Source organism: Scyliorhinus canicula, chromosome 6 (assembly GCF_902713615.1).
Source record: "Scyliorhinus canicula chromosome 6, sScyCan1.1, whole genome shotgun sequence".
Classification (NCBI taxonomy): domain Eukaryota; kingdom Metazoa; phylum Chordata; class Chondrichthyes; order Carcharhiniformes; family Scyliorhinidae; genus Scyliorhinus; species Scyliorhinus canicula.
This window is the reverse complement of record NC_052151.1, coordinates 219,357,647-219,381,026: the sequence shown is the minus strand read 5'-3', so window position 1 is coordinate 219,381,026 and position 23,380 is coordinate 219,357,647.

The following is a 23,380-nucleotide window of genomic DNA, read 5'->3' as shown; positions in this document are numbered from 1 at the left end:
TGCTGCACTGTCAGAGGGTCAGTACTGAGGGAGTGCCGCACTGTCAGAGGGTCAGTACTGAGGGAGTGCTGCACTGTCAGAGGGTCAGTAATGAGGGAGTCCGCACTGTCAGAGGGTCAGTACTGAGGGAGTGCTGCACTGTCAGAGGGTCAGTACTGAGGGAGCGCTGCACTGTCAGAGGGTCAGTAATGAGGGAGTGCCGCACTGTCAGAGGGTCAGTACTGGAGGAGTGCTGCACTGTCAGAGGGTCAGTACTGAGGGAGTGCTGCACCGTCAGAGAGTCAGTACTGAGGGAGTGCTGCACTGTCAGAGGGTCAGTACTGAGGGAGTGCTGCACTGTCAGAGGGTCAGTACCGAGGGAGTGCTGCACTGTCAGAGGGTCAGTACTGAGGGAGTGCTGCACTGTCAGAGGGTCAGTACTGAGGGAGTGCTGCACCGTCAGAGAGTCAGTACTGAGGGAGTGCTGCACTGTCAGAGGGTCAGTACTGAGGGAGTGCTGCACTGTCAGAGGGTCAGTACCGAGGGAGTGCTGCACTGTCAGAGGGTCAGTACTGAGGGAGTGCTGCACTGTCAGAGGGTCAGTACTGAGGGAGAGTGCACTGTCAGAGGGTCAGCACTGAGGAAGTGCTGAAATGTCAGAGGCTAAGTATTGAGGGAGCGCTGCACTGTCAGAGGGTCAGTACTGAGGGAGTGCTGCACTGTCAGAGGGTCAGTACTGAGGGAGTGCTGCACTGTCAGAGTGTCAGTACTGAGGGAGTGCTGCACTGTCAGAGGGTCAATACTGAGGGAGTGCTCCACTGTCAGAGGGTCAGTACTGAGGGAGTGCTGCACCGTCAGAGAGTCAGTACTGAGGGAGTGCTGCACTGTCAGAGGATCAGTACTGAGGGAGAGCTGCACTGTCAGAGGGTCAGTACTGAAGGAGTGCTGCACTGTCAGAGGTCAGTACTGAGGGAGTGCTACACTGTCAGAGGGTCAGTACTGAGGGAGTGCTGCACTGTCAGAGGGTCAGTACTGTGGGAGTGCTGCACTGTCAGAGAGTCAGTACTGAGGGAGTGCTGCACTGTCAGAGGGTCAGTACTGAGGGAGTGCCGCACAGTCAGAGAGTCAGTACTGAGGGAGTGCCGCACTGTCAGAGGGTCAGTACTGAGGGAGCGCTGCACTGTCAGAGGGTCAGTACTGAGAGAGTGCTGCACTGTCAGAGGGTCAGTATTGAGGCAGCGCTGCACAGTCAGAGGTTCAGTACTGAGGGAGCGCTGCACTGTCAGAGGTTCAGTACTGAGGGAGCGCTGCACTGTCAGAGGGTCAGTACTGAGGGAGTGCTGCACTGTCAGAGGGTCAGTACTGAGGGAGTGCCGCACTGTCAGAGGGTCAGTACTGAGGGAGTGCTGCACTGTCAGAGGGTCAGTAATGAGGGAGTCCGCACTGTCAGAGGGTCAGTACTGAGGGAGTGCTGCACTGTCAGAGGGTCAGGGACTGCACTGTCAGAGGGTCAGTACTGAGGGAGCGCTGCACTGTCAGAGGGTCAGTAATGAGGGAGTGCCGCACTGTCAGAGGGTCAGTACTGGAGGAGTGCTGCACTGTCAGAGGGTCAGTACTGAGGGAGTGCTGCACCGTCAGAGAGTCAGTACTGAGGGAGTGCTGCACTGTCAGAGGGTCAGTACTGAGGGAGTGCTGCACTGTCAGAGGGTCAGTACCGAGGGAGTGCTGCACTGTCAGAGGGTCAGTACTGAGGGAGTGCTGCACTGTCAGAGGGTCAGTACTGAGGGAGTGCTGCACCGTCAGAGAGTCAGTACTGAGGGAGTGCTGCACTGTCAGAGGGTCAGTACTGAGGGAGTGCTGCACTGTCAGAGGGTCAGTACCGAGGGAGTGCTGCACTGTCAGAGGGTCAGTACTGAGGGAGTGCTGCACTGTCAGAGGGTCAGTACTGAGGGAGAGTGCACTGTCAGAGGGTCAGCACTGAGGAAGTGCTGAAATGTCAGAGGCTAAGTATTGAGGGAGCGCTGCACTGTCAGAGGGTCAGTACTGAGGGAGTGCTGCACTGTCAGAGGGTCAGTACTGAGGGAGTGCTGCACTGTCAGAGGGTCAGTACTGAGGGAGTGCTGCACTGTCAGAGGGTCAATACTGAGGGAGTGCTCCACTGTCAGAGGGTCAGTACTGAGGGAGTGCTGCACCGTCAGAGAGTCAGTACTGAGGGAGTGCTGCACTGTCAGAGGATCAGTACTGAGGGAGAGCTGCACTGTCAGAGGGTCAGTACTGAAGGAGTGCTGCACTGTCAGAGGTCAGTACTGAGGGAGTGCTACACTGTCAGAGGGTCAGTACTGAGGGAGTGCTGCACTGTCAGAGGGTCAGTACTGTGGGAGTGCTGCACTGTCAGAGAGTCAGTAATGAGGGAGTGCTGCGCTGTCAGAGTGTCAGTAATGAGGGAGTGCTGACTGTCAGAGTGTCAGTACTGTGGGAGTGCTGCACTGTCAGAGGGTCAGTACTGAGGGAGTGCTGCACTGTCAGTGGGTCAGTACTGAGGGAGTGCTGCACTGTCAGAGGGTCAGTATTGAGGAAATGCCGCACTGTTAGAGGGTCAGTACTGAGGGAGTGCTGCACTGTCAGAGGGTCAGTACTGCGGGAGTGCTGCACTGTCAGAAGGTCAGTACTGAGGGAGCGCTGCACTGTCAGAGGGTCAGTACTGAGGGACTGCCGCCCTGTCAGAGGGTCAGAACTGATGGAGTGCCGCACTGTCAGTGGGTTAGTGCTGAGGGAGTGCTGCACTGTCAGAGGGTCAGTACTGAGTGAGTGCTGCACTGTCAGAGGGTCAGTACAGAGGGAGTGCTGCACTGTCAGAGTGTCAGTGCTGAGGGAGAGCTGCACTGTCAGAAGCTCAGTACTGAGGAGGTGCTGCACTGTCAGAGGGTCAGTACTGAGGGAGCGCTGCACTGTCAGAGGGTCAGTACTGAGGGAGTGCCACACTGTCAGAGGGTCAGTACTGAGGGAGTGCTGCACTGTCAAAGAGTCAGCACTGAGGGAGTGCTGCACTGTCAGAGGGTCAGTACTGAGGGAGTGCTGCACTGTCAGAGGGTCAGTACTGAGGGAGTGCTGCACTGTCAAAGAGTCAGCACTGAGGGAGCACCGCACTGTCAGAGGGTCAGTACTGAGGGAGTGCTGTACTGTCTGAGGATCAGTACTGAGGGAGAGCTGCACTGTCAGAGGGTCAGTACTGAGGGAGTGCTACACTGTCAGAGGGTCAGTACTGAGGGAGTGCTGCACTGTCAGAGGGTCAGTATTGAGGAAATGCCGCACTGTTAGAGGGTCAGTACTGCGGGAATGCTGCACTGTCAGAGGGTCAGTACTGAGGGAGTGCTACACTGTCAGAGGGTCAGTACTGAGGGAGTGCTGCACTGTCAGTGGGTCAGTATTGAGGAAATGCCGCACTGTTAGAGGGTCAGTACTGCGGGAATGCTGCACTGTCAGAGGGTCAGTATTGAGGGAGTGCTGCACTGTCAGAGGGTCAGTATTGAGGAAATGCCGCACTGTTAGAGGGTCAGTACTGCGGGAGTGCTGCACTGTCAGAGGGCCAGTACTGAGGGAGTGCTGCACTGTCAGAGTGTCAGTACTGAGGGTGTGCTGCACTGTCAGAGGGTCAGTACTGAGGGAGTGCTTCACTGTCAGAGGGTCAATACTGAGGGAGTGCCGCACTGTCAGAGGGTCAGTACTGAGGGAGTGCTGCACTGTCAGAGGGTCAGTACTGAGGGAGCGCTGCACTGTCAGAGGGTCAGTACTGAGGGACTGCCGCCCTGTCAGAGGGTCAGTACTGATGGAGTGCCGCACTGTCAGTGGGTTAGTGCTGAGGGAGTGCTGCACTGTCAGAGGGTCAGTACTGAGGGAGTGCCGCACTGTCAGTGGGTCAGTACTGAGAGAGTGCAGCACTGTCAGAGGATCAGTACTGAGGGAGAGCTGCACTGCCAGACGGTCACTAATGAGGGAGTCCTGCACTGTCAGAGGGTCAGTACAGAGGGAGTGCTGCACTGTCAGAGTGTCAGTACTGAGGGAGTGCAGCGCTGTCAGAGTGTCAGTACTGAGAGAGTGCAGCACTGTCAGAGGATCAGTACTGAGGGAGTGCTGCACTGTCAGAGGGTCAGTACTGAGGGAGTGCTGCACTGTCAGAGGGTCAGTACTGAGGGAGTGCTGCACTGTCAGAAGCTCAGTACTGAGGAGGTGCTGCACTGTCAGAGGGTCAGAACTGAGGGAGCGCTGCACTGTCAGAGGGTCAGTACTGAGGTAGTGCCTCACAGTCAGAGAGTCAGTACTGAGGGAGCGCTGCACTGTCAGAGGGTCAGTATTGAGGGAGTGCTGCACTGTCAGAGGGTCAGTACTGAGGGAGTGCTGCACTGTCTAGGGGTCAGTACTGAGGGAGTGCTGCACTGTCAGAGGGTAAGTACTGAGGGAGTGCTGCACTGTCTAGGGGTCAGTACTGAGGGAGTGCTGCACTGTCAGAGGGTCAGTACTGAGGGAGTGCTGCTCTGTCTAGGGGTCAGTACTGAGGGAGTGCTGCACTGTCAGAGGGTAAGTACTGAGGGTGTACTGCACTGTCAGAGGGTCAGTAAAGAGGGATTTCAGCACTGTCAGAGGTCAGTCCTGAGGGAGTGCTGCACTGTCAGAGGGTCAGTAATTAGGGAGTGCTGCACTGTCAGAGGGTCAGTACTGAGGGAATGCTGCACTGTCAGAGGATCAGGACTGAGGGAGTGCCGCACTGTCAGAGGATCAGTAATGAGGGAGTGCTGACTGTCAGAGGGTCAGTACTGAGGGTGCTGCACTGTCAGAGGGTCAATACTGAGGGAGTGCTGCACTGTCAGAGGGTCAGTACTGAGGGAGTGCTGCACTGTCAGAGTGTCAGTTCTGAGGGACTGCTGCACTGTCAGAGCGTCAGTACTGAGTGAGTGCCGCACTGTCAGAGGGTCAGTACTGAGGGAGTGCTGCACTGTCAGAGGGTCAGTACTGAGGGAGTGCTGCACTGTCAGAGGGTCAGTACTGAGTGAGTGCTGCACTGTCAGAGGGTAAGTATTGAGGGAGCGCTGCACTGTCAGAGGGTCAGTACTGAGGGAGTGCTGCACTGTCAGAGGGTAAGTATTGAGGGAGTGCTGCACTGTCAGTGGGTCAGTACTGAGGGAGAGCTGCACTGTCAGAGGGTTAGTACTGAGGGAGTGCTGCACTGTCAGAGGGTCAGTACTGAGGGAGCGCTGCACTGTCAGACTGTCAGTACTGAGGGAGGGCTGTACTGTCAGAGGGTCAGTACTGAGGGAGTGCTGCACTGTCAGAGAGTCAGTACTGAGTGAGTGCTGCACTGTCAGAGGGTCAGTACTGAGGGAGTGCTGCACTGTCAGAGGATCAGTACTGAGGGAGTGCTGCACTGTCAGGTGGTCAGTACTGAGGGAGTGCTGCACTGTCAGAGGGCCAGTACAGAAGGAGTGGGGCACTGTCAGAGGGTCAGTACTGAGGGAGTGCTGCACTGTCAGAGGGTCAGTACTGAGGGAGCGCTGCACTGTCAGAGGGTCAGTACTGAGGGAGTGCCACACTGTCAGAGGGTCAGTACTGAGGGAGTGCTGCACTGTCAAAGAGTCAGCACTGAGGGAGTGCTGCACTGTCAGAGGGTCAGTACTGAGGGAGTGCTGCACTGTCAGAGGGTCAGTACTGAGGGAGTGCTGCACTGTCAAAGAGTCAGCACTGAGGGAGCACCGCACTGTCAGAGGGTCAGTACTGAGGGAGTGCTGTACTGTCTGAGGATCAGTACTGAGGGAGAGCTGCACTGTCAGAGGGTCAGTACTGAGGGAGTGCTACACTGTCAGAGGGTCAGTACTGAGGGAGTGCTGCACTGTCAGAGGGTCAGTATTGAGGAAATGCCGCACTGTTAGAGGGTCAGTACTGCGGGAATGCTGCACTGTCAGAGGGTCAGTACTGAGGGAGTGCTACACTGTCAGAGGGTCAGTACTGAGGGAGTGCTGCACTGTCAGAGGGTCAGTATTGAGGAAATGCCGCACTGTTAGAGGGTCAGTACTGCGGGAATGCTGCACTGTCAGAGGGTCAGTATTGAGGGAGTGCTGCACTGTCAGAGGGTCAGTATTGAGGAAATGCCGCACTGTTAGAGGGTCAGTACTGCGGGAGTGCTGCACTGTCAGAGGGCCAGTACTGAGGGAGTGCTGCACTGTCAGAGTGTCAGTGCTGAGGGTGTGCTGCACTGTCAGAGGGTCAGTACTGAGGGAGTGCTTCACTGTCAGAGGGTCAATACTGAGGGAGTGCCGCACTGTCAGAGGGTCAGTACTGAGGGAGTGCTGCACTGTCAGAGGGTCAGTACTGAGGGAGCGCTGCACTGTCAGAGGGTCAGTACTGAGGGACTGCCGCCCTGTCAGAGGGTCAGTACTGATGGAGTGCCGCACTGTCAGTGGGTTAGTGCTGAGGGAGTGCTGCACTGTCAGAGGGTCAGTACTGAGGGAGTGCCGCACTTCAGTGGGTCAGTACTGAGAGAGTGCAGCACTGTCAGAGGATCAGTACTGAGGGAGAGCTGCACTGCCAGACGGTCACTAATGAGGGAGTGCTGCACTGTCAGAGGGTCAGTACAGAGGGAGTGCTGCACTGTCAGAGTGTCAGTACTGAGGGAGTGCAGCGCTGTCAGAGTGTCAGTACTGAGAGAGTGCAGCACTGTCAGAGGATCAGTACTGAGGGAGTGCTGCACTGTCAGAGGGTCAGTACTGAGGGAGTGCTGCACTGTCAGAGGGTCAGTACTGAGGGAGTGCTGCACTGTCAGAAGCTCAGTACTGAGGAGGTGCTGCACTGTCAGAGGCTCAGAACTGAGGGAGCGCTGCACTGTCAGAGGGTCAGTACTGAGGTAGTGCCTCACAGTCAGAGAGTCAGTACTGAGGGAGCGCTGCACTGTCAGAGGGTCAGTATTGAGGGAGTGCTGCACTGTCAGAGGGTCAGTACTGAGGGAGTGCTGCACTGTCTAGGGGTCAGTACTGAGGGAGTGCTGCACTGTCAGAGGGTAAGTACTGAGGGAGTGCTGCACTGTCTAGGGGTCAGTACTGAGGGAGTGCTGCACTGTCAGAGGGTCAGTACTGAGGGAGTGCTGCTCTGTCTAGGGGTCAGTACTGAGGGAGTGCTGCACTGTCAGAGGGTAAGTACTGAGGGTGTACTGCACTGTCAGAGGGTCAGTAAAGAGGGATTTCAGCACTGTCAGAGGTCAGTCCTGAGGGAGTGCTGCACTGTCAGAGGGTCAGTAATTAGGGAGTGCTGCACTGTCAGAGGGTCAGTACTGAGGGAATGCTGCACTGTCAGAGGATCAGGACTGAGGGAGTGCCGCACTGTCAGAGGATCAGTAATGAGGGAGTGCTGACTGTCAGAGGGTCAGTACTGAGGGTGCTGCACTGTCAGAGGGTCAATACTGAGGGAGTGCTGCACTGTCAGAGGGTCAGTACTGAGGGAGTGCTGCACTGTCAGAGTGTCAGTTCTGAGGGACTGCTGCACTGTCAGAGCGTCAGTACTGAGTGAGTGCCGCACTGTCAGAGGGTCAGTACTGAGGGAGTGCTGCACTGTCAGAGGGTCAGTACTGAGGGAGTGCTGCACTGTCAGAGGGTCAGTACTGAGGGAGTGCTGCACTGTCAGAGGGTAAGTATTGAGGGAGCGCTGCACTGTCAGAGGGTCAGTACTGAGGGAGTGCTGCACTGTCAGAGGGTAAGTATTGAGGGAGTGCTGCACTGTCAGTGGGTCAGTACTGAGGGAGAGCTGCACTGTCAGAGGGTTAGTACTGAGGGAGTGCTGCACTGTCAGAGGGTCAGTACTGAGGGAGCGCTGCACTGTCAGACTGTCAGTACTGAGGGAGGGCTGTACTGTCAGAGGGTCAGTACTGAGGGAGTGCTGCACTGTCAGAGAGTCAGTACTGAGTGAGTGCTGCACTGTCAGAGTGTCAGTACTGAGGGAGTGCTGCACTGTCAGAGGGTCAGTACTGAGGGAGTGCTGCACTGTCAGAGGGTCAGTACTGAGGGAGTGCTGCACTGTCAGAGGGTCAGTACTGAGGGAGTGCTGCACTGTCAGGTGGTCAGTACTGAGGGAGTGCTGCACTGTCAGAGGGCCAGTACAGAAGGAGTGGGGCACTGTCAGAGGGTCAGTACTGAGGGAGTGCTGCACTGTCAGAGGGTCAGTACTGAGGGAGCGCTGCACTGTCAGAGGGTCAGTACTGAGGGAGTGCAGCACTGACGGAGGGTCAGGACTGAGGGAGTGCCGCAGTGTCAGAGGGTCAGTACTGAGGGAGTTCCGCAGTGTCAGAGGGTCAGTACTGAGGGAGCGCTGCACTGTCAGACTGTCAGTACTGAGGGAGGGCTGTACTGTCAGAGGGTCAGTACTGAGGGAGTGCTGCACTGTCAGAGAGTCAGTACTGAGTGAGTGCTGCACTGTCAGAGTGTCAGTACTGAGGGAGTGCTGCACTGTCAGAGGGTCAGTACTGAGGGAGTGCTGCACTGTCAGAGGGTCAGTACTGAGGGAGTGCTGCACTGTCAGAGGGTCAGTACTGAGGGAGTGCTGCACTGTCAGGTGGTCAGTACTGAGGGAGTGCTGCACTGTCAGAGGGCCAGTACAGAAGGAGTGGGGCACTGTCAGAGGGTCAGTACTGAGGGAGTGCTGCACTGTCAGAGGGTCAGTACTGAGGGAGCGCTGCACTGTCAGAGGGTCAGTACTGAGGGAGTGCTGCACTGTCAGAGGGTCAGTACTGATTGAGTGCTGCACTGTCAGAGGGTCAGTACTGAGGGAGTGCTGTACTGTCAGAGGATCAGAACTAAGGGAGAGCTGCACTGTCAGAGGGTCAGTACTGAGGGAGAGTGCACTGTCAGAGGGTCAGCACTGAGGAAGTGCTGCAATGTCAGAGGCTAAGTATTGAGGGAGCGCTGCACTGTCAGAGGGTAAGTATTGAGGGAGAGCTGCACTGTCAGAGGGTCAGTACTGACGGAGTGCCGCACTGTCAGAGGGTCAGTACTGAGGGAGCGCTGCACTGTCAGAGGGTAAGTATTGAGGGAGCGCTGCACTGTCAGAGGGTCGGTACTGAGGGAGCGCAGCACTGTCAGTGTCAGTACTGAGGGAGTGCAGCACTGTCAGAGGGGCAGTACTGAGGGAGTGCTCCACTGTCAGAGGGTCAGTACTGAGGGAGTGCTGCACCGTCAGAGAGTCAGTACTGAGGGAGTGCTGCACTGTCAGAGGATCAGTACTGAAGGAGTGCTGCACTGTTAGAGGGTCAGTACTGAGGGAGTGCTGCACTGTCAGAGGGTCAGTACCGAGGGAGCGCTGCACTGTCAGAGGGTCAGTACTGATTGAGTGCTGCACTGTCAGAGGGTCAGTACCGAGGGAGCGCTGCACTGTCAGAGGGTCAGTACTGATTGAGTGCTGCACTGTCAGAGGGTCAGTACTGAGGGAGTGCTGCACTGTGAGAGGGTCAGTACTGAGGGAATGCTGCACTGTCAGAGGGTCAGTACTGAGGGGTGCTGCACTGTCAAAGAGTCAGCACTGAGGGAGTGCTCCACTGTCAGAGGGTCAGTACTGAGGGAGTGCTGTACTGTCTGAGGATCAGTACTGAGGGAGAGCTGCACTGTCAGAGGGTCAGTACTGAGGGAGTGCTACACTGTCAGAGGGTCAGTACTGAGGGAGTGCTGCACTGTCAGAGGGTCAGTACTGTGGGAGTGCTGCACTGTCAAAGAGTCAGTAATGAGGGAGTGCTGCGCTGTCAGAGTGTCAGTAATGAGGGAGTGCTGCACTGTCAGAGGGTCAGTACTGAGGGAGTGCAGCACTGTCAGAGAGTCAGCACTGAGGGAGTGCTGCACTGTCAGAGGGTCAGTACTGAGATAGTGCTGCACTGTCAGAGGGTCAGTACTGAGGGAGTGCCGCACTGTCAGAGGGTCAGTACTGAGGGAGTGCCGCACTGTCAGAGGGTCAGTACTGAGGGAGTGCTGCACTGTCAGAGGGTTAGTACTGAGGGAGTGCTGCACAGTCAGAGGGTCAGTACTGAGGGAGTGCTGCACTGTCAGAGGGTCAGTACTGAGGGAGTGCTGCACTGTCAGAGGGTCAGTACTGAGGGAGAGCTGCACTGTCAGGGGCTCAGTACTGAGGGAGTGCTGCACTGTCAGAGGGTCAGTACTGAGGGAGTGCCGCACTGTCAGAGGGTCAGTACTGAGGGAGTGCTGCACTGTCAGAGAATACAGATCTCGACACCTTGTGAGACTCCATTAAATATGACAAGACTCTTTGATCATCTCGAATCCCGCGATAGGCCTCATGTCAGATTCAATTGCCGTCTCCTGACACTACGTCGGTCGTGTTGCGGCCGAAAAATAGTGCCTCATATTCCCTTTACCAAGTGTCAGCCGTGTGTCCCATCTACAAGATGCACTGCAGCAACTCACCAAGGCCCCTCAGGCAGCACCTTCCAAACCCATGGCCTCTACCATCTCGAGGGACAAGGGCAGCAGATACCTGGGAACCCCACCACCTGGAGGTTCCCCCTCCAAGTCACTCACCGCCCTGACTGGGAAATATATCGGCCGTTCCTTCACTGTCGCTGTCAACATCCTAGAGCTCCCACCCTAACAGCTCTGTGCGTGTACCGACACCACGTGGATTGCAACTTCACACCAGCTTCTCAAAGGCACTTCGGGATGTGCTTAGGCAATCACAGTCATGTGCTACGAAAAGATAACAAGGTTTCTGATGCCTCTGCGGGTGGAAAGGTGTGTACGCTGGATTTCAAAATTACATTCCTTTAGGTTGTAAATGTGCCCCACCTCTGGAACCAGACAACTTGTTGCTTTTAATTGTGTGGTGTTCTTGTACATTTGCAACACCCTTTACGCTCCAATATGAGATCAGAAACACGGCTTTGATAGCTGAATCAAGGAAGCACTCGACAGGTCTGACAGTCCTAAAGAAAATTCATTGACCTGAACTGTTAACCCAGTTTCCTCTTAACCGTCAGTGGCATTTTCTGGGAACTGCTGGGTATTTTCAGCATTTCCTCTTTACACTTTGGAATTTCAACATCTCTCTTTCTTGCTTCTGTCTGACCGTTTCACCCTCGATAACCTTCCTCCTCCTCTCCGACCCCCTGCTACTTACACCGCCTCGATAGCAATCGCGCATTTCTGTGGCGTCTAGTGATTGTCAAAGACGGGCGCAGGATCAATGTGCATATCAGGATCCCAATCCGTGATTCAAATGAAAGGTAAATGAGAAACTATCCCTGGATAGGGACAACAGAGAAAGTGAGTTTATTTTATACATTTAGATTACCCAATTATTTTTTTCCAATTAAGGGGCAATTTGGCGTGGCCAATTCACCTAGCCTGCACATCTTTTGGGTTGTGGGAGGAAACTCATGCAGACACGGGGAGAATGTGCAAACTCCACACGGACAGTGACCCAGAGCCGGGATCGAACCTGGGATCTCAGCGCCGTGAGGCAGCAGGGCTAACCCGCTGCACCACGTCCACACGGACAGTGACCCAGAGCCGGGATCGAACCTGGGACCTCGGCACCGTGAGGCAGCAGGGCTAACCCACTGCACCACGTCCACACGGACAGTGACCCAGAGCCGGGATCGAACCTGGGACCTCGGCACCGTGAGGCAGCAATGCTAACCCACTGCCCCACGTCCACACGCACAGTGACCCAGAGCCGGGATCGAACCTGAGACCTCGGCGCCGTGAGGCAGCAGGGCTAACCCACTGCACCACGTCCACACGGACAGTGACCCAGAGCCGGGATCGAACCTGGGACCTCAGCGCCGTGAGGCAGCAGGGCTAACCCACTGCACCACGTCCACACGGACAGTGACCCAGAGCCGGGATCGAACCTGGGACCTCGGCGCCGTGAGGCAGCAGGGCTAACCCACTGTCCCACCGTGCTGCCTGTACGTTTTTTTTAATGAGCAGCTTTCGCAACCATCTCGGGAGCTCCGTGCGCTCTGTACAACTTGGCAATGTTTCAGGGAACAGAGCAATTCCCAGAAAACCACAAGGAGAGACTGATTAATATTGGTGTTGCTGGTTGATTATGGTAAGATGTGGAGATGCCGGCGTTGGACTGGGGTGAGCACAGTAAGAAGTCTGACAACACCAGGTTAAAGTCCAACAGGTTTGTTTCAAACACCAGCTTTCGGAGCGCAGCTGCTTCCTCAGGTGAGAAGGCGATGGTGAAGCGGTGTTGTGACTGGACCGTTAATCCAGGAAGCCATGGTAATCCCGTGGGGACCCGGGTTCCAATCCCATCGCAGCAGATGGTGAAATTAAAAATAAAACTTAATGAAGAGAAAAAACCCCACCTGGAATGAAAAGCCCAGTGTTGACCCTGAAATGATTGTCGTACAAATACACCTGGTCCTTTGTGGAGGTAATCTGGCATCCTGACCTGGTCTGGTTTCCAGGTGACTTCAGGTAGCCAACAGTGTGACTGACTCAATTGTATTCCATCTGTGGAAAGAAACATAAACGAATGAATCCGGACACATCACCTGTCATCGACCGAGGCACCGAAAATGCCAAAGGTGACCCCAGCCCTGACGACCCTGTAAAATCGGCCTTGCAATATCTGGGGGCTGGTGACAGCATTACGAGAGCTGTCTCACAGACTAGTTAAGCAACAGCCTGTCATACTCACAGAATCACGACACCATTCCTGGGCACGTCGTAGAACATAGAACGATACAGCGCAGTACAGGCCCTTCGGCCCTCGATGTTGCACCGACATGGAAAAAAAACTAATGGCCATCTAACCTACACTATGCCCTTATCATCCATATGCTTATCCAATAAACTTTTAAATGCCCTCAATGTTGGCGAGTTCACTACTGTTGCAGGTAGGGCATTCCACGGCCTCACCACTCTTTGCGTAAACAACCCACCTCTGACCTCTGTCCTATATCTATTACCCCTCAATTTAAGGCTATGTCCCCTCGTGATAGCCACCTCCATCCGCGGGAGAAGGCTCTCGCTGTCCACCCTATCTAACCCTCTGATCATTTTGTATGCCTCTATTAAGTCACCTCTTAACCTTCTTCTCTCTAACGAAAACAACCTCAAGTCCATCAGCCTTTCCTCATAAGATTTTCCCTCCATACCAGGCAACATTCTGGTAAATCTCCTCTGCACCCGTTCCAAAGCTTCCACGTCCTTCCTATAATGAGGCGACCAGAACTGTACGCAATACTCCAAATGCGGCCGTACTAGAGTTTTGTACAACTGCAACATGACCTCATGGCTCCGGAACTCAATCCCTCTACCAATAAAGGCCAACACACCATAGGCCTTCTTCACAACCCTATCAACCTGGGTGGCAACTTTCAGGGATCTATATACATGGACACCGAGATCCCTCTGCTCATCCACACTGCCAAGAATTTTACCATTAACCAAATATTCCGCATTCCTGTTATTCTTTCCAAAGTGAATCACCTCACACTTCTCTACATTAAACTCCATTTGCCACCTCTCAGCCCAGCTCTGCTGTCCTGTCTCACCTGCAGGACAGACCCAGCAGGGGTTGGGGCACAGTGGGATACAGTGGGGAGAGAGTTGCCCTGGGAGTCCTCAGCATCCACTCCAGACCCCATGAGGTCTCGTGACTTCAAGTTAAACACGGACAAGGAAACCTCCGGCTGATTACCACGTACCGGCCACCCTCAGCTGGTGAATCAGTTACTCCGCCACTTGGAGGAAGCACTGAGGGTGGCAAGGGCACAGAATATACTCTGGGTGGGGGGACTTCAATGTCCATCGGCAAGGGTGGCTCGGTAGCACCACCACAGACCGAGCTGGCCGGGGCCTAAAGGACAACAACTGCTGGACTGGGTCTGCAGCAGGGGGTGAGGGAACCTACATGAAGGAAAAATCAACCTACCTGTTGCAGATGTACCTGTCCATGACAGTATCGGCAGCAGTGACTACTGCAGAGTCCTTGTGGAGACAAACTATCGCCTTCACATTGAGGATACCCTCCGTCGTGTTTCACAATGTTCACAGTACAACACCCGAACAGCCCAAAGCAACTCCCAAATAAGCAAGACCCCGTCCACATCACTCACAGACATCCTCCACCCCCTCGAACAGTTGGCTCATCCTTGATTTAGTGAGGTGTGCCCGATACATTTCCTTCATTTGTATCAGCCCCACCCTCGCACATTCACCCTCCATTGCCCCTCACACCACAGTCCCTCTTCAAGCACCATCCCCAGCTCCTCTTCCCATTTCATCTTAATCCCTTCCATTGACACCCTCCTCCAGGACTTCCCCCATAAATCACCGAAACAACTCCCTTCTCCAGTCCCCCCGCTGACAGGATTTACTCCAAGAATGATGGACCTGTGCTGCCGGGAAGATTGGGAACACCTACCTTGCGAAATCCAGCACTGACATTACCTAAACCCCTCTCTCTGCGTCAATCTACATTTCTCTCCCAACTGTTCTAGACTCGCAAATCGTCCCTGTCATGTTATGTACTCTGGGATAACACGGGCTGCAACTGGATGCAGCTTTAACCAAAAGATACTCCAGACCTTGAAGTTAGTTCAATCTGATTTATTGAACCAGTGGCACAGTTAGCAGAGTTCTCTATGAGATCGACTCTCTGCTCACCTAAGTGTGGTTACTCTGTCTGACTGAAGCAGACTAGCTCTTAGCCACGTGCTGGAGGTGTGATACTGTACATACACCCTGACTCACTCTGTAGATGTTCATCAGTGGAAAGAGGCGGAGTGTGAGTGCCTCGTGCCTTTTATAGTCAGATCCCACCCCTGAGTGTCCTGCCTGCTCATTGGTCATGTCCTGTTCTCTGTGTTCATTAGCTGCCTGTCTGTATATCATTATCTGCATGTCTGCATATCATGACATCTCCCCTTTTTTTAATGGTTTGTTGGCATATGGGAATGTATTTACATGTGGTGGCATATATTAACATATTTACAAGCGGTGGCATATGTGAACGTATTTACATGTGAAGACAGCTGTCTAATGTGAGAAAACAGAACATAGCAAACAAAATAAATGTTCATAAGTCCCGTCTCTGGGGCTTGCGCCTGATCCTTGTCGACCGCCGGAGAGGTGGTGGTGGGAATGACGGCGCCTTGACAGGTGGGGTAGAAGCCGGACTGGTGGCCTCGTAGTTCGAGGTATCAGGAGGTGGCAAAATGGATGGAAACGGAGAAGAAAGCAGTTGCAGGCAGGCAACTTTGCACAGTGCCCGTCTGTTTCGTCGCACAACAGAACCATCAGCCATACGTACAACATACGAGTGGGGGGCAGCCCATCGAACAACGACAACTGGAGCAGACCAGCCACCATCCGGTATCTTGATCCTGGCAGTGTCTGCCGGGGATAACACGGGCAAATCGGTGGCATGAGCATCATAGCCCTGCTTTTGCTGGTTTCGGAGCTGCTGCACCCTCTGCAGCACCAGGAGGTGATCCAGAGTTGGGCAAGTGTATGGCTGGAAGTGTCGCTCACAGGTCCCTGTTCATCAGGAGTTGAGCCAGCGACATGCCAGTGGACAGCGGGGTCACCCTGTACGCAGGCAGCGCAAGGTAGATGTCAGAAGCAGAATCGGCGGCCTTGCAGATGAGCTGTTTCACAATGTGCACCCCTTTCTCAACCTTCCGATTGGACTGCGGATAGTGTGGGCTGGAAGTGACATGTTTGGAATGGTATGACTTGGCAAACATAGACCTCTCGTGGCTGTTGAAGCACGGGCCATTGTCACTCATTTTTTTTTTATAAATTTAGATTGCCCAAATATTTTTTCCAATTAAGGGGCAATTTAGTGTGACCAATCCACCTACTCTGCACATTTTTGGGTTGTGGGGGTGAAACCCACGCAGACACGGGGAGAATGTGCAAACTCCACACGGACAGTGACCCAGAGCCGGGATCCAACCTGGGACCTCAGTTCCGTGAGGCAGTTGTGCTAACCACTAGGCCACCGTGCTGCCCGCCATTGTCACTCATGACAGTGAGTGGGATACCATGCCTGGAGAACGGTTCCTTACAGGCCTTGATGACGGTTCGAGATATGAGGTCTGAGAGCTTCACGACTTCAGGGTAATTGGAGAAATAGTCAATAATCAACACGTAGTCATGACCATTCGTACAAAAGAGATCGATGCCAACCTTGGACCATGGGGAAGTGTCAATTTCATGCTGCTGGAGCGTCTCCTTGCTCTGAGCTGGCTGGAAGCATTGACAGGTCGCACAGTTGAGGACCATGTTTGAGATGTCCTGGCTAATCCCAGGCCAGTAGACAACCTGCCGGGCTCTGCATCTGCACTTCCCGACACCCAGATGTCCCTCATGGATTTGGCGGAGCTCCAAGCTCTGGAGATTGAGTGGAATGACAATCCGGTCCAGCTTGAGGAAGATACCATCAATCACCGTCAGATCATCCTTTACATTGAAGAATTGAGGGCACTGCCCTTTCTGCCAGCCATTGACGAGGTGGTGCATGACAGGCTGCAAGAGGGGGTCTTTGTCTGTCTCCTCGCGGATACGAATCACCTTCTCATCAGACGCCGGGAGGGTGCTAGCACACAGCTGCACCTGTGATTCAATCTGCCGGATGATTTCCAGCGGTTGACTAGGCAATGTGATGGAGCGGGACAATGCATCAGCGATGATGGAGTGGGACAATGCATCAGTGATGATGGAGTGGGACAATGCATCAGCGATGATGGAGTGGGACAATGCATCAGCGATGATGGAGTGGGACAATGCATCAGCGATGATGGAGCGGGACAATGCATCAGCGATGATGAAGCGGGACAATGCATCAGCGATGATGGAGTGGGACAATGCATCAGCGATGATGGAGTGGGACAATGTATCAGCGATGATGGAGTGAGACAATGCATCAGCGATGATGGAGTGGGACAATGCATCAGCGATGATGGAGTGGGACAATGCATCAGCGATGATGGAGTGGGACAATGCATCAGCGATGATGGAGTGGGACAATGTATCAGCGATGATGGAGTGAGACAATGCATCAGCGATGATGGAGTGGAACAATGTATCAGCGATGATGGAGTGAGACAATGCATCAGCGATGATGGAGTGGAACAATGTATCAGCGATGATGGAGTGGGACAATGCATCAGCGATGATGGAGTGGGACAATGTATCAGCGATGATGGAGTGGGACAATGCATCAGCGATGATGGAGTGGGACAATGTATCAGCGATGATGGAGTGAGACAATGCATCAGCGATGATGGAGTGGGACAATGCATCAGCGATGATGGAGTGGGACAATGCATCAGCGATGATGGAGTGGGACAATGCATCAGCGATGATGGAGTGGGACAATGCATCAGCGATGATGGAGTGGGACAATGCATCAGCGATGATGGAGTGGGACAATGTATCAGCGATGATGGAGTGGGACAATGCATCAGCGATGATGGAGCGGGACAATGCATCAGCGATGATGGAGTGGGACAATGTATCAGCGATGATGGAGCTTGACAATGCATCAGCGATGATGGAGTGGGACAATGCATCAGCGATGATGGAGTGGGACAATGTATCAGCGATGATGGAGCTTGACAATGCATCAGCGATGATGGAGTGGGACAATGTATCGGCGATGATGGAGTGGGACAATGCATCAGCGATGATGGAGTGAGACAATGTATCAGCGATGATGGAGCGGGACAATGTATCAGCGATGATGGAGTGGGACAATGCATCAGCGATGATGGAGTGGGACAATGCATCAGCGATGATGGAGTGGGACAATGCATCAGCGATGATGGAGTGGGACAATGCATCAGCGATGATGGAGCGGGACAATGCATCAGCGATGATGGAGCGGGACAATGTATCAGCGATGATGGAGTGGGACAATGTATCAGCGATGATGGAGTGGGACAATGCATCAGTGATGATGGAGTGGGACAATGTATCAGCGATGATGGAGTGGGACAATGTATCAGCGATGATGGAGTGGGACAATGCATCAGCGATGATGGAGTGGGACAATGCATCAGCGATGATGGAGTGGAAAATGCATCAGTGATGATGGAGTGGGACAATGCATCAGCGATGATGGAGTGGGACAATGCATCAGCGATGATGGAGTGGGACAATGCATCAGCGATGATGGAGTGGGACAATGCATCAGCGATGATGGAGTGGGACAATGTATCAGCGATGATGGAGTGGGACAATGTATCAGCGATGATGGAGTGGGACAATGCATCAGCGATGATGGAGTGGGACAATGTATCAGCGATGATGGAGCAGGACAATGTATCAGCGATGATGGAGTGGGACAATGCATCAGCGATGATGGAGTGGGACAATGCATCAGTGATGATGGAGTGGGACAATGTATCAGCGATGATGGAGTGGGACAATGCATCAGCGATGATGGAGTGGGACAATGCATCAGTGATGATGGAGTGGGACAATGTATTAGCGATGATGGAGTGGGACAATGCATCAGCGATGATGGAGTGGGACAATGCATCAGCGATGATGGAGTGGGACAATGCATCAGCGATGATGAGCTCCTTACCAGGCATGTACACTAAGTCAAAGTCGTACCTTCTGAGTTTAAGGAGGATGCGCTCCAACTAAGGCATCATGTCGTTCAGGCCCTTGTGGATAATGTGGACCAGAGGCCGATGATCCGTCTCGACAGTGAATGTCGGCCGTAGACATAGTCGTGAAACTTGAGAATGCCAGTGAGAAGACCCAGGCATTCCTTCTCTATTTGCACATACCTTGTTTCGGTGGGCGTCATGGCCCTCGATGCATAGGCTACCGGTGCCCAGGATGAAGGGTGATCACGTTGAAGCAGCACCGTACCGATGCCATCCTGGCTCACATCTGTCGAGATCTTCGTCTCCCTGTCTGGGTCAAAAAAAATGCCAAGACGGGTGCAGTGGTGAGCTTGGCTTTCAGCTCCAACCACTCTGCCTGATGGGCCGCCTTCCACTTGAAGGCAGTGGACTTTTTAACCAGGTTTCGTAGGGCCGTGGTGTGTGAGGCCAGGTTTGAGATGAACTTGCCCAGAAAATTGACCATGCCTAGGAAGCGCAACACCGCCTTCTTGTCTTCAGGGACCTTCATGGCTTTGATGGACTTGACCTTGTCTGTGTCCGGGCGCACGCCCTGCTGAGAGATCTGGTCTCCTCGGAACTTGAGCGTCGACATACCAAAGCAACACCTGGATCTGTTCAGCTTCAGAGCATTGGCATGGACTCTATCTAAAACAAGCACAAGGTGGAAATTAAGATCTTAAGGGATCCAGGAGCAAGTCAATCTGTAATGGTGAGAGATCAGGGGATATACAGTTCGGAAGGAGTATTGCTAGAAAAGGTGATAATATGTGGAATTAGTGGTGAGATCAGTAGTGTGCCATTATGTAAGGTACGGTTAGAGAATCTGGTGAAAAGTAGTGAAGTGGTGGTAGGAGTAATAGAAAAATGACCTTTCTCAGGGGTACAGTTTATCCTGGGTAATGATATAGCTGGACCACATTTGAGAGTGATGGCTGCTGTGATTGAAAAGCCAGTGAAATGTCAAACAACTGAGGTAATTGCAAGAAGCACATCCTGAGTTGTTTCCAGATCGTGTGGTGACGAGATTGCAGAGTCACAGGCTGGGACAGGAGGAAGAGAACTCGGGGAGTATCGATAGGGAGACTGAGGTTCAGTTATCAGAAACCGTGTTTGATCAGATGGTTGACAAAGAACAAGCGCAGGTGGTGGATGAAGCGAATATCTTTAGTTCAGGAAAGTTCATAGAATTTCAGCAGAAAGATTGAGACTCTGCTGTACTCCCTATACGCACATGACTGTGTGGAAAGATTTAACTCCAACTCAATCTACAAGTTTGCGGGTGATACGATTGTGGTTGGCTGTGTCTCAAACAATTCAGCATGTCTGCATCGACTCTCACAAACTTCTACAGATGTGCGATAGAGAGCATCCTATCCGGCTACATCACAGCCTGGAATGGCAACTGCTCAGCCCAAGATTGCAAAAAACTGCAGAGTGTGGTGAACTCAGCCCAACTCACACAAGCTTGCCACCCCCACATTGATTCTGTCTATACCTCCCGCTGCCTCAGGAAGGCAGACAGCATTATCAGAGACCCCTCCCACCCAGGCATTGCCTTCTTCCAGACCCTTCCATCAGGCAGAAGGTACAGAAGTCTGCAGACCCGCACAGACATAGGATGTTTATGGGCAGCACGGTAGCGCAGTGGTTAGCACTGTGGCTTCACAGCACCAGGTCCCAGGTTCAAGTCCCCGCTGGGTCACTGTCTGTGCGGAGTCTGCACGTCCTCCCCGTGTCTGCGTGGTCTCCTCCGGATGCTCCGGTTTCCTCCCACAGTCCAAAGATGTGCGGGTTAGGTGGATTGGCCATGAGAAATTGCCCTTATTGACTAAAAAAGGTTAGGAGGGGTTATGGAAATAGGGTGAAAGTGAGGGCTTAAGTGGGTTGGTGCAGACTCAATGGGCCGAATGGCCTCCTTCTGCACTGTATAGACATAGAACAGTACTGCACAGAACAGGCCCTTCGGCCCTCGATGTTATGCCGAGCAATGATCACCCTACTCAAACCCACGTATCCACCCTATACCCGCAACCCAACAATCCCCCCTTAACCTTACTTTTTAGGACACTATGGGCAATTTAGCATGGCCAGTCCACCTAACCCGCACATCTTTGGACTGTGGGAGGAAACCGGAGCACCCGGAGGAAACCCACACACACAGGGGGAGGACGTGCAGACTCCGTACAGGCAGTGACCCAGCAGGGAATCGAACCTGGGACCCTGGAGCTGTGAAGCATTTATGCTAACCACCAAGCTACCATACTGCCCACAGTATGTTCTATGTTCTATGTCGGAACAGATTCTTCCCCACAGCTACCAGACTCCTCAACGACTCCCCCTCGGACTGATGTTACCTGTAAGAACACTATTCACGGTGCCCTATGCTGCTCCTGCTCATGTATTTGCTTTGTTTGGCCCCTTGTTCTGTACTGTAACCAATCACTGTCTGTCGACGTGCCATTTGTTAATGTTTCTTGATTACTCTTTTGTCTACTATGTACGTCCTGTGTACATTCCCTCGGCCACAGAAAAAATACTTTTCACTGTACTTCGGTACATGTGACAATGAATCAAATCAAAAAGTTGGAGCAGTTGTATCAGAGAGCATATGCAGAAATAAAATCTGAGTGCATACTAGAGTGTTATTACATTAGAACTAATGTACTAATGAGAATATGGAGACCGTTACATATTCAGGCACAATAGAAATGGGCAGAGGTTCATCGTGGCGTTGCCACTGCGTTATAGAAAGGAGGTTATGCGGATAGCGCATGAGGTTGTAGTTGGGGATTATTTAGGACTAAGGAAAACTCAGTTAGAATACATTTTTATTGGACTGCATGAAGATGACATTGAATTTTGCTGTACATGTCACACATACCCAGCCAACAGGAAGCATTGAGCAGGCAAAAAAATGTGTTGTTTTCTGGGGGCAAGTTCTGGTAAGCCATAGGGATCTTTGCAATTCATAGAGATGATTTAGGTGAAGTGTTCTAAGGTATGTTTGCTAACTGTGCTGATGATACATAGATAGGTCGGGAGATATGTTGTGAAGGGGACATAAGGAAGCTACAAAGCGATGTAGATACAGAGGGAGAATTCAGAATGTCTAATTCATCTGACAAGCGCGTCTTTCGGGATTTGTGGGAGCCAATCCACCTAACCTGCACATCTTTAGACTGTGGGAGGAAACCGGAGCAGCCGGAGGAAGCCCACACAGACACAGGGAGAATGTGCAGACTCCGCACAGACAGTGACCCAAGCCGGGAAGAGACACACCGGGCTGCTGGCGCTGTGAAGCAACAGTGCTAACCACTAACGGTGCTAACTGTGCTACTGTGCCGCCCATAAAGTGAAATGGCCGTGGACATTGGAGAACGTCAGCCAGATAGCTTTGGTGTGTGGAGTTTGACAGGGAATTTGACAACCTATGAATAGATTCATTAGGATGGATGTGAAGATGTTTCCTCTTGTGGGAGATTTTAGAACTTTTTTTACATAGAATTTACAGTGCAGAAGGAGGCCATTCAGCCCATCGAGTCTGCACCGGAAAGAGCACCCTACCTCTACCAAGGTCAACACCTCCGCCCTATCCCCATAACGCAGTAACCCCACCCAACACTAAGGGCAATTTTGGACACTAAGGGCAATTTATCACGGCCAATCCACCTAACCTGCACATCTTTAGACTGTGGGAGGAAACCGGAGCACCCGGAGGAAACCCACGCACACAGGGGGAGGATGTGCAGACTCCGTGCAGACAGTGACCCAAGCTGGAATCGAACCTGGGACCCTGGAGCTGTGAAGCGATTGTGCTATCCACAATGCTACCGTGCTGCCCAAACTTGGGGGTCACTGTTTGAAAATAAGGGGGTCGCCCATTTCAGACGGAGATGAGGAGAAATGTTTTTCTCTCAGAGGGTCCCGAGTTTCTGGAACTCTCTTGGATTCCCCGCTTGTGTCACTGTCCGTGTGGAGTCTGCACGTCCTCCCCGTGTGTGCGTGGGTTTCCTCCGGGTGCTCCGGTTTCCTCCCACAGTCCAAAGACGTGCAGGTTAGGTGGATTGGCCGTGCTAAATTGTCCCTTAGTGACCAAAACGTTTCGGTGAGATTACTGGGATAGGGTGAAGGTGTGGGCTTAAGTAGGGTGCTCTTTCCAAGGGCCGGAGCAGACGGTGGGCCGAACGGCCTCCTTCTGCACTGCAAATTCTCTGATTCTATGAAAGGTGGTGGAGGGTTAGGTCAGGAGTTTCCATATCTGCCTGTAAGTGTGTTGGGTTCCCAAAACACTGACAACAAAGACTTGAAATGAAAATGGCTTATTGTCACGAGTGGGCTTCAATGAAGTTACTGTGAAAAGCCCCTAGTCGCCACGTTCCGGCACCTGTCCAGGGAGGCTGGTACGGGAATCGAACCGTGCTGCTGGCCTGCTTGAAAAGCCAGCAATTTAGGCCTCAACCTTCACACTTGTACACTGTCCGTTCTCCGGGGGGGGGGGGGGGGGGGGGGGGGGGGGGAGTCCCGCACTCCTGACACGTGACCTGTTTAGTCGCCCCCCTCATCCCGTGACCACTTGGTCGACACCTTCTCTGTTTCGTGTCGGGGGCGTGAGGTGTAACAGTGTGTGTGGCTGGAAACTATGTGCAGACCATTTTGCAGCACACAAATTCAACAGACTAGAAACACATAACTATTTGCATTAGGTTGAAGCACAGATTAAACTGATGCAGCCGGTGCGCAGTTTATCCAATCGTG